Genomic DNA, 12,204 nt, shown 5'->3' on the forward strand with positions numbered 1-12,204 from the left:
GCCAAGAAGGGTGAGGAAGTTTGGTGCCTCAATTGCCAGTTCTCAGGAGGATCACCATGAAGGGAGGTGAGGTTTGCTGTCTCATCTGTTGATTAAGTAGGAGTTGGATTATTGCTAATAACCTCTGGTGCCATCGGAAGCTAAGGCAAGAAAGAAGAAAGTATATGAAACTTGGGGATATGCTGACAGTACAACACAAGGTAAATGAGCTGAAGACATTTAACTACTGGACGTTGTAGAACAATGAACAGCTCAAAAGAAGTCATTTATTTTCTTTTTCATGAGGCAGGTAAGCTACATGCAGCTTTTTGAGACCTCAGGGCAAAAGTAAAAGGAGAGATAGGGAAAGAAAAAATCTTGAAGAAATTGAATTGGAGTTAAAAAGGAAAAAAAAATGTTTCGCTTTTGGAAAATACCAGTTTGTTTTTTAAATATCAGGATTTAAGTTATAGATTGTGTTTCTGTGTGCTTGTGTGTGTTTCTGCTATCAATGTCAATGAGAGGGTGGTTATCCAGGCTATCCAGCAAGGTGAGACCATAAACAGAAAGAAGAGATAAAAGCAAGATCATTTATATAGTTTTTTTAATTAAAAAATAAAATCTTGATGAGGGAAGATACAAACCCTTAATATGCCCATCTGTGGGTATTACACGTCGGATAAATATCACATTTATATCCTAATACACTTTCAATATAGGTTTTATAGTTTACTTTTCAAAACAAATGATAACCAAAGTAACTTATGATGAAAAATGTTTATAATGCTTATGATGAAAAATGTTTATAATGCTTTGGAAATTAGAGGTGAGATCCTATAACTGTGCTGCCCAATATGGTATACACTAGCTTCATGTACCTTTAAGCACCTGAAATGTGGACAGTCCAAATTAAGATGTGTTCTAAGTATAAAGATTGCATTGGACTCTAAAGCCTCAGTATAAAAAATATGAATGTAAAATATCCCCAAAAGCATTTTAATGATGATTAGATGATTAAATGACAACATTTTAAAAATATTGCAATGAAATAAATTATATTTCACAAATTGATTTAATTTCTTCTTTTATGTAAGCATTGGCATCTATTTTTAAGATGAAATCATTGGACGCTTACTATGTATCACTGGGAATGCCATGTACTAACTTTCTTGATAAGTTTAAAAGGTAATTCACTCAACTGCACAAGATATGACATATGAAATTAAGAAGAAATTTTTAGCAATTTTGTTTAGAGTCATCATTTTTTGTCATTTTGTACTGTTCATCATTTTTGAGAAATTTAATGTAGATAATTTTTCTTCCAATCTATATCCCTTCTAAAAGGAAGGTAATACAATATCATGTAATATCACAGTTATTTGATAAATATATTTGAATAATAAGCATAATTACAACTCTAAATTATGTCAGGATCATTGTGGTCTGGTTTAAAAAATGTTATGGTCCAAACCTAGAGTATTAGTTGTTGATTCAGAATAGGACCAAGGAAGGTACTTACTCTTCAGCAATATTCCAGAAGGTTAATGCAAATGTTGGAAAAGAAGGATAATACCCATCTGTCAACTAAATTAGTGATTACATTGAGTCCATTGGATAGAGATAACTGGAAGAGTGGAGGAAATTAGACAATTCCTATGTATTATAAAGGAAATAGAAGGATAATACATACGAGGAAAGGAACTACACACACACACACACACACAGGCACACACACACACACACAAACAGAGGGGAGGGGAACTGTCTAGGTAGGATGTACAGAGAAGGATGGGGTTTTAGTTGGAAACTCAAATAACATTGGTGGACAGTTTAGAAGTGCTCAAGAGACATGAAAAAGCCATATGACCAGAACATACAATTAGAAGCTAGACTTGCAAGAGGAAAATCTTGCCAAGGATGTAAAATCTAGTTTATTATGGGTTTCTAGGCCATTGATAAGGCGAACTAATTCTGTTTGTGGCAAAATTGAAAGCTGTAATATATACTTCAAGTACTTGCCCACCCAGCTTCCAAGCTTCTTTCAGGGACAGAACTTTGATATTTCTTTTAGAAAAATTTCATTGAAGACTGTCCAGGAAGACCAAAGTACTCTAATTTCTACTGGCAATCATGCAACTTTTTACAAATGTGAAAACTGAGCCAAACAATCTAAGGAGAGCAACCAGTTTGATTGAATGTCCTCTTTATTGTACTCTTTGCAGGCATCATTCATATACCCATCTATTCACAGCTGAGGAGACTGCAGTTCTTGTATTGAAATCTTAGATTTTACTGGGCCTTGCTTGTATACTATATTGCTCCCTACTGCCACTACCTTTAACATCTGATGTGACTAACCTCTTCTCTTTTTATGTACTATACCAGGTGCTATCGCTTAATTTCTTGGTATATATATATTCTCCTGTATTCAATTTCCCATATTTTGATTTGGATATCTAGTAAGTATCTTAAACCTAACATGTGTAAAACAAACTTCTGATTCCCATATCTAGACTATCTGGTCCTTCAGTAGTCTCTCCAGATTCTAGAAAAGGTGATATCAGACATCAAGATGATCTGACTAAATATTTTGAGAAATTACTTAAATTACTTGATTCTTCTCTTTCTTTGATTTTCAATAACAAAACTATCACAAATCCTGTGGTTCTACTTTTAGGTATATCCATATTCCAATTATTTTACTTTTGAGTTTTTTGTTTTGAGGATTTAACCTAGGGTCTCTTGAGCCCTGTTACCATAGAATTACATACTGAGCCCCCACCACACACACTTTAAAAAAAAAAACAGGGTCTCATTAGTTTGCTTAGGGGTTGCTAAGTTCCAGAGGCAGACCTTGAATTTTAGATCCTCCTGTCTCAACCTCGTGAGCCTCTGGAATTATGCTAGGGTTATATCATTATGCCTGGCTCTAACCACTTCTTAATGTTACCATTAATAATGCTATCCATTATTGGAGTTTTGGATTAAAATTATAAATAATACCCCTTTTGACCAATTTATTTATTTGTTTATTTATTTTTACCAGCATTTTTCAATATAACAGAAAAAAAAAAACCAGTGGCCCTAACGGTAAATTAGTTTATCTCAATTTCCAACTTAAAATTTATATGATTCCAATTGCTTGCAGAATACCCTTCACTCTTGCAAAGTTTAACAGAGATCTTTTCTTCCACCCTCTTACCTCCTCATACCTCATCTTATACACATCTTCTTCAGTGTAATCCATTTGTCTGTGTCCATACACACAAGTATACTACTTTAGTGGAGCCTTTCCCCTTTTCTTGCTCCATGTAGACTGTCTTTCCACATGATGTCACACACTTGCTTCATTCATGCCTATCGTTTAAGTTAAAAAATATAAATTTGGTGAGAAGTAATTTGTCTAGTTGTTTTTCACAGCTTTATCATACTTAGGAATTGCACTTAATGCATGTATAAATGAATAGATGAAGTAAGGAATGAATAAAAAGGTGAATGAAGAAATACTATAAGTAGGTAACTTAACAACTAAAATTGAAGCCCTTTTTCAATCTTTATGCAAAATCTTTACAAATACATCCAAAATTCATAAATTTATAAAGCATGTAGGCTCTGGATTAAGATGAGCCAAATTTTTAATGATCACAGTAAAAATAGCCTTTCTAAGAAACACATAATATAAAAATCCATAGTATAAAAGATTAATATTATTCAATACATAAAATGTTAGTAGGTATTTTTTGAGAAATTAGAGAAAGAAAATCTCATTTTTTTTATTAAGAATAAAATTGCAGAAAAGATATGTAGATCCAGTCAACAATGACATTTCATTCATTTTGACAAAAAATTAGATTAAATTCATGATATTCTTACTAAAAAAAAAAGGTTGTTCACATACTTTTATAGAAAAAGTGTAAAGTTCACCACTTTTTGAAGAAAATATTGATATAGTATTCACCAAAATTAAAAGTATCTGGTAATTTTATCTAGTAATTTTACTGTTATGAATTTAACACAAGTACATTCTCATAGTTCATTAATTTATATTCACAAGGAAGCTTGCTGCATCATAGCATATGGAATCAACAGTATAAATAATTTGGATACTGTTTAAGTATGATACATTCAGTAACCCTAATAAAACTCAGTTTAATATAAAGTGAGAGTTGTACATATGTGGACAGACAGACAAATGAGCAAAAAGCAAAAACCTAGTTCTTGTGGTGAAATGCAAGGAACTGCATACTTTATATTTCTCTTTTTGTAGTTTTTTAAAAGAAAAAAAGAGGAGCATTCATATAATTTATGTAATATAATTACATGTTTTTTCTTTTCTGTTAAGAAATACATAACAAATGTATTTTTAAAAAATATCTTTAGTTGTAGATAGACACAATACCTTTATTTAATTTATTTATATGTTGTGCTGAGGCTCGAACCCCGTGCCTCACACATGCTAGGTAAGCATTCTACCACTGAGCCACAACCCAAGCCCAACATTTATATTTATGGTGTTTGGGAGGATGGAAGATTTTCCTCTATTTAAAATAATTAATATTAACTATCCCATATAATTATTTAATTTTAAAATTTTCTTTATTCTATAAAAACTCATAAATCCTCATAATTGGACAATAAATTGAAGCTTTTCAACCCATCACTTAGTTTAACATTATCAAAATCTCACCAATCTTTCCAATGGTACAGAATAGAGATCGTAGACAATAACTCACATAATTACAGTTATCTCTTATTAAACAAATGTGCCAAAAACATTCACTGGAGAAAAGTTAGCCTCTTCAACAAATTGTGCTGAAAAACTGGAAATCCATATGCAATAAAGTGAAAACCTCTATATCACATGATGCACAAAACTCAACTCAAAGTGGAGCAAGGACCTAGGAATTAGACCAGAGACCCTGCATCTAATAGAGGAGAAAGTAGGCCCAAATCTTCATCATGTTGAATTAAGCCTTGAATTCCTTAATTAGAATCCTATAGTGAAAGAATTAAAATCAAGAATCAATAAATGGGGTGGATTCAAACTAAAAAGCATCTTCTCAGCAAAAGAAACAGTCAGTGAGGTGAATAGAGAGCCTACATCTTGGGAGGAAATTGTTACCACTGGCACATCAGATAGAGCACTAATCTCTAGGGTATATAAAGAACTTAAACAAGCTAAACACCAAAAAATTTTAAAAATTAAAAAAAAATCAATTAATACATGAGCCAAGGAACTGAACAGACACTTCTCAGAAGATGATATACAATCAATCAAAAAATGTATGAAAAAATGTTCAACATTTGTAGCAATTAGAGAAATGCAAATCAAAGCTACTCTAAGATTTCATCTCACTCTAGTCAGAATGACAGCTATTAAGAATACAAACAACAATAAGTGTTGGCAAGGATGTGGGGGGAAAGGCACACTCATACATTTCTGGTGGGACTGTAAATTGGTGCAGCTAATCTGGAAAGCAGTATGGAGATTCTTTGGAAAACTGGGAATGGAACCAACATTTGACCTGACTATCCCACTTCTTGGTCTTAAAAACAGCATACAATAGGTATTCAGCCACATCAATTTTTATAGCAGCACAATTCACAGTAGCAAAACTGTGGAACCAACCTTGATGCCCTTCAGTAGATGAATGGATAAAGAAACTGTGGTATATATACAGAATGTAATACTACTCAGCAATAAAAGAGAATAAAATCACAGCACTTGCTGGTAAATGAATGGAGTTGGGGAATATAATGCTAAGTGAATTCAGACAATCCCAAAAAACCAAATGTGGAATTTTTATTTAATATAAAGAGGCTGAATCATAGTGGGGTAGGGAGAAGGAACATGGGAGGATTAGAGGAACTCTAGATAAAGCAAAGGGGTGGGAGGAAATGGGATGGGCTATGGGGGTAAAAATGATGGTGGAATAACATGGACATAATGACCCTAAGTACATGTATGAAGACATGAATGGTGTGACTATACTTTATATACAGCCAGAGATATGAAAAAAAATGTGTTCTATATGTGTAATACGAATTTTAATGCATTCTGCTGTCATATGTAACAAGTTACAATAAAAAATAAATAAAATAATGGTTCAAGCCAATCTTTTTTGCATTGAAGTTTTTTTTTCCTCACTACATAGCTTTATTGGAGCAAGATGATACAAGTATATGTTTCAATTTTCTTCCTTTCATTGCAATGCATTTTTAAAATACAGGTGAATCTATGGAAATGTATTATATAAATGAGGGGGTAATTATGAGAGATTAATAATGAAAGCAAGTGTTCAACAAGGAAGGGGAGTGATTGTTAGTGGCTGTCATGTAATGCTACATAGTCCTATGTATTACTTCCTAAACCTTCCAATAATCTTTTGATTCTTCCATTGTTTCAACAAATGTTATCCTTACTTCACCATGTAATTAAGAAAAAAATCCCCATAAACTAAGTGCACATTTTAACTCATTTTTATTATTTCAATAGAAATGCTATTAAGATAGTTATAGAGCCAAATGTGGTGGCACACACTTGTAATCTCAAAGCCTTGGTAGGCTGAGGCAAGATGACCTCAAGTTCAAAGCCAACCTTATCAATTTAGGGAGGCCCTGAGCAACTGGGTTGTACACTGTGTCTAAATAAAGTATAAACAAGGGCTGGGAACATAAATATAGTTATTTCATACTAGCCAAAGGTGTCAAAATATACATTGGAGAAAACATAGCCTCTTAAACAAATGGTGTTGGGAAAACTGGAAATCCATATGTAGCAAAAGGAAATTCAACCTCTATTTCTCACTTAATACAAAAATCAGCTCAAAGTGGATCAAGGATTTAGGCACTAAAACAGAGACCTTGGGCCTAATAGAAGAAAAAGTAAGCCCAAATCTTCACCATGTCAGCTTAGGATCTGACTCCTTAACAAGACTCCTAAACCACAAGAAGTAAAATCAGGAATCAATAAATGGGCGGGATTCAAACTAGAAAGTTTCTTCTCAGCAAAGGAACAGTCAATAATGTAAAGAGAGCCTACAGAATGGGAGAAAATCTTTATCACATGCACCTCAAATACAGCATTCATCTCCTGGATACATAAAGAACACAAAAAATTTAACACCACAAATACAACCCAATCAATAAATGGGCAAGGAACTGAACAGGCACTTCACAAAAGAAGAAATAGAATCACTTAACAAATATATGAAAAAATGTTCAACATCTCTAGCATTTAGAGAAATGCAAATGAAATATGCACTGAGATTCCATCTCACTTCATTCAGAATAGCTATTATCAAGAATACAAGGGCTGGTGTTGTGGCTTAGTGGTAGAGCTCTTGCTTTGCATGTGCAAGGCCCAGGCTTCTATCCTCAGCACCACATTAAATAAATAAATAAATAAATAAATAAATAAGCAGACAAACAAATAAATACATAAATAAAACAAACATTAAGAAAATGAATAGAAGCAACAATAAATGTTGGCAAGGATGTGGGGAAGGAGGGAAGTTACACTTATACATTGCTGGTGGGACTGCAAATTGGTGCAACCACTATGGATAGCAGTATGGAGATTCCTCAGAAAACTTGGAATGGAACCATCATTTGACCCAACTATCTCAGTCCTTAATTTATACCCAAAGGATTCAAAATCAGCATACTACAGGAACATAGCTACATCAATGTTTATAGCAGCTCAATTCACAATAGCTAAACTATAGAACCAGTCTAGGTACCCTTAAACAGATGAATAGGTAAAGAAAATGTGCTATATACACACTACAAAATTTGTTATATTACTCAGCCTTAAAGAAGAATACAATTATGGCATTTGGAAGTAGGTAGATGTAACTGGAGAATATCATGCTAAGCAAAATAAGCCTGTCCTAAAGAACCATAACCTGAATGTTTTCTCTGGTATGCAGATGTTAATTCACCATAAGGGAGAGGGGAAGAATAGATGTACTTTGGATTAGACAGAGGAGAGTGAAGAGAGGCAAGGAGGTGTGGGCCTAGGAATGATAGTAGAATGAATCAGGCTTTGTTATTACATGATCTGTATAACTCTATATCATGTATAACCAGAAGAACCAGATGTTATACTCCATTTATGTATAATGTGTCAAAATGTCTTCTCCTGTCTTGTATAACTAATTAGAACAAATTTTAAACATTTTTTTAAAATAAGGGCTGGGATGTGACTCAGTGGTTAAAAACACCCTGGGTTCAATTCCCCACACAAAAAAAAATTAAAAAAAGAAAAAGAAAAAAAAAGAAAGTTGCAGAATTTTAAGCTTCTTTTTCTAAAGAAAATGAGAAACAAGTTATGCTTATATGATGATTACTTTTCTTTTAATTAAATCTTAGTATTTTACCAGAAAGAAAAACAAACCAACAAACAACAACAAAAAATGTCAATGCAAAATAAGCAGGACACTCTATAACATGCTTTTTATTGTCACCATCTCCTGGGAATTTGAAATATGTTCTATTGAACTATTCAAAGAATTCTGAAAACTTTTCCTGCAACGTTAAGGTTAAACTATAAATATGAACTTAAAGGCATATGTACAAAGAGAGATATAGAAACAGATTAGATAGTATATTATTTTGCTACTACTGTATAGAAAGTACCAATATCTGGGAGTTTTACAAAACAGAAACTTATTTTCTCACAATTCTGGAGGCTAGTAGTCCATGACCAAAATATGCACAGATTTGATACCTTCCTAGGAGTTTCTCTTTGACTTGAAGATGGCCACCTTCTTCTCATGTCTTCACATTATAATCTCTATGTGTTGTAAGTAGCTAAAGGTCCCTTTTTATAATGACAAGGTCAATTTGGATGAGGACGCACCCACATGAACTCATCTTACCTCAGTTGCCCCCTTAAGGCCTCATCTAAATATACAGTCACTTTCTGAGGTAGTGGGCGTTAGGACTTCAACAAATGAACTTCAAGACATATTTAGATCCCCCAGAAGATACATTAATATACTATAGATAGAAAGTGAATGAAGTCTCTTGATATTTCTGATTCAGTTTAACTAAATTTTAAGATCCATACGAACAATGACTGTGAGTACTCATGCTGTTGCCAGTGTTTATTCCTGAGCTTGTACTCAATACTTAATCAATACTAGTTGAGTAAATAAACAGCTGATAAAAATAATAGTGAATTTTTTCTGTAAAATATATTTTTTCTGTATAAGATGTAATATTTACACATATTATATTCAGCTAGTATAATAACTTACTTCAGATATCTGAGATAAATTTTTAGCTGCTACTCTTTATCTAATTTAATCAACATATTGTAGGCTTGTCATGTTTTAGCCATTCCAGTCAACAGTGGATTCCATACATTCCCCATGTAAATTCTATTTTTATCTTTTCAGTTAGAAAAGATGAAGATAATAAAGAACAGACATAAATCTATTTTTTATTAAAAATGTTGTCTTTAATGAATATTTCTGATTTGCAAAAATAAAACAGTTCTTTGGAGTCAATATTAAAAATGAACCACAATAGAACACTTGCCTACCACATGTGAGGCACTAGGTTTAATCTTTAGCACCACATAAAAGTAAATGAATAAAATAAAGGTATTGTGTCCATCTACAACTAAGAAAACTTTATTTAAAAAATAAACCACAATCTACAGTAAGCATTATATTAACATTTATTAAACATTGTACATGCAGATGTAACAAAATAAAAGTACTAAATATTGAAAATATTGTGTAGTAAATATATTCCATGTTTACATGGATGAATATTTAACTGATCTGCATTTCCTAAGTGATATTGGTCAGATATTCCAGAAGACATTTCTCCTTTTATGAAAGCCTCTGGTCAATGGGATCATGAAAGCAGCTGAACTTGACAAAATCCATGCTTTGGCTAACCAAAGAAGGGTGAGGCCAACCTGTCAAACAAACATAAGTAAAATCTCACATCAGAGTTGAATTTTCAGTTACACTTTAGTGAAGTAAGAAAAACAGAGGCAATCAGACTGATTGTGAAATAAGTCACTCTTTTTTTTATAAAAAGTAAACAATCTTTCAAATGGGATGCAAAACAATTGTTTTATATCAAACTGTAAGTTTAAGAATTGACTGTGCCAAAAGCTCGCTCAAAGTGTATGTAATGTTTCATCTTTATAGAGTTGATTAACTAAAGCAATAACACCCACATTTCACACGAATAAAATTGTATAGTGATGTTTAAGTACTTAGTTATAAGCATTTCTCTAAAATGTTTTGTATACCATAATGAAAATTTCAAAAACTTGTACTTACTCTACACTTAAAGGGAGTTTATTGCCTGTATTTCCATATAGCATAATGAAATATGCATATTCAAAATCAATAAAAGTGCAGATTTTTTCACTAAATGGTTTTGAACTACCCAGAATTGGATTCTTTCCCTTATAAATCTGCTTAGATGCAAGCAGTAACTATGGAATTTATACGAAATGGTTCTGCATGTCTCAGCCTAGAAACAATCATAGAATATAAAATAATCTTTACACCATTAGAAACTTATTTCTAACTGCTGGATATTATATACTGCTATAGAGACCCATCATGCTGTATGTCTGTCACTATTTTTTGTGTGGATGCAGGACTTTCAATACCTAAACCAGGACAGTCCCAGGGAAACTGAGATGCTGGTCACTTAGTGCAACATACAGGGAGGGGATTTTTATTACCATAAAAAAAGCGAAACCCATCAACCAACAACCAAGAACAACATTAACAACAAATATCATGTTCCAGAACAAGTATTTACCCTGTCTTATCTTCATCATTCTAGAAAAAGCCTTTGAATGAAAGAAATATAATGCCATCTTGGCTAAACTGCTGACCATACTCACCAAAGGTAATAAAGGTTGGTAATGACATTAGTAATGCTATTTGTTCTCCAAGTCCAATCAATTCTATTAACCATTCCTTGAATCTCTTCAATGTGTCCTGTCTTCCACATTTCTACTACCATTGCCTTTATATGTATAGCTTCCTTATTTTTCACATACTTTTGGAATTACTTCATGTTTTATATTATTACTGTCCAATTAATCTACATTAAATGTGGAATGATTCTCATACTAATTTAAAATTAATCTGATAATGTTATTATTGCATGTATTGCTATCAAATTTCCTCTATTTCATCTGAGACTGTGGATTGGGTGACATTTTTACTCAGTTGTCTCCAGTGTTAATACCTTGTGAAACCATATTTTGGTTTTTTGATATTCTTTTAAAAAATAGAATGAAATGCCTTAATCTATATTTCTTCACCTTCTTCATCAGCTGAATTGCTGTAATTACAGGTGTTGCATGAGTTTTATCTCATAATTTGTCTCCAAAGACAATAGAGTGTGTCAGCAGAAACTATTAGCATGTGGAAGAGGACAATAATCCATTGTTTATTGAGTGTCCATGTAGAAACCTCATTTCCAGAACACCAAAGTTTTATGGCATATCCAATTATGAAAGCAAAACAAAAAATACTACCAAATATTTTCAAACACATCGTGGGTGGAGGGAAACAACAAGATTTAAAAATCACGAGCTAAAATAAAGGATAGAAATATTTGAAGTTTTAGTACAACTCATCCTATTATGCTCAGATGTTGACAAGACTGACCAACTTTTTTAATCACCATATTTCCTGGGTGTATATGTATTACTATGCAGTATATGAAATATGGAAATTTTATATGAAATATATATTGTATATATTTGCACATCTAAAATATTTCTGCATTTATGTACAAATATTTTCTTGATTTATGATGAGTGCTTCTTGATTTATGATTTTGTTTCTTGACAAAACCATAATAAGTTGAAAATATTGTCTGTAAGTCTATTTGACATATCTGACCTATTGAGCATTATAGCTCAGCAACACAAACACAGAGTATGGGCTGTCTACCCTAGTGATTGTGTGGCTGCCTAGGAGCTCTGATTCACTGCCCAGCATCAGAAGAGGATATCATGCCACACTCTATATTTATAGGATAAGTATTTCAATTTCATTTTTATTTTGACCTAACTGGAAACTCACATTCAGTAGTGAAAAACAGCTTGTGTAATTTTTACTCAGTTTTCTCCAGTGGTAATACCTTGTGAAACCATATTACAATATCAGAATCAGGATGCTGACATTGATACAGTCAAAAGAGATGGTATTTTTTATACTGCAAAGATTG

Source organism: Urocitellus parryii, chromosome 1, assembly GCF_045843805.1.
Source record: "Urocitellus parryii isolate mUroPar1 chromosome 1, mUroPar1.hap1, whole genome shotgun sequence".
Classification (NCBI taxonomy): domain Eukaryota; kingdom Metazoa; phylum Chordata; class Mammalia; order Rodentia; family Sciuridae; genus Urocitellus; species Urocitellus parryii.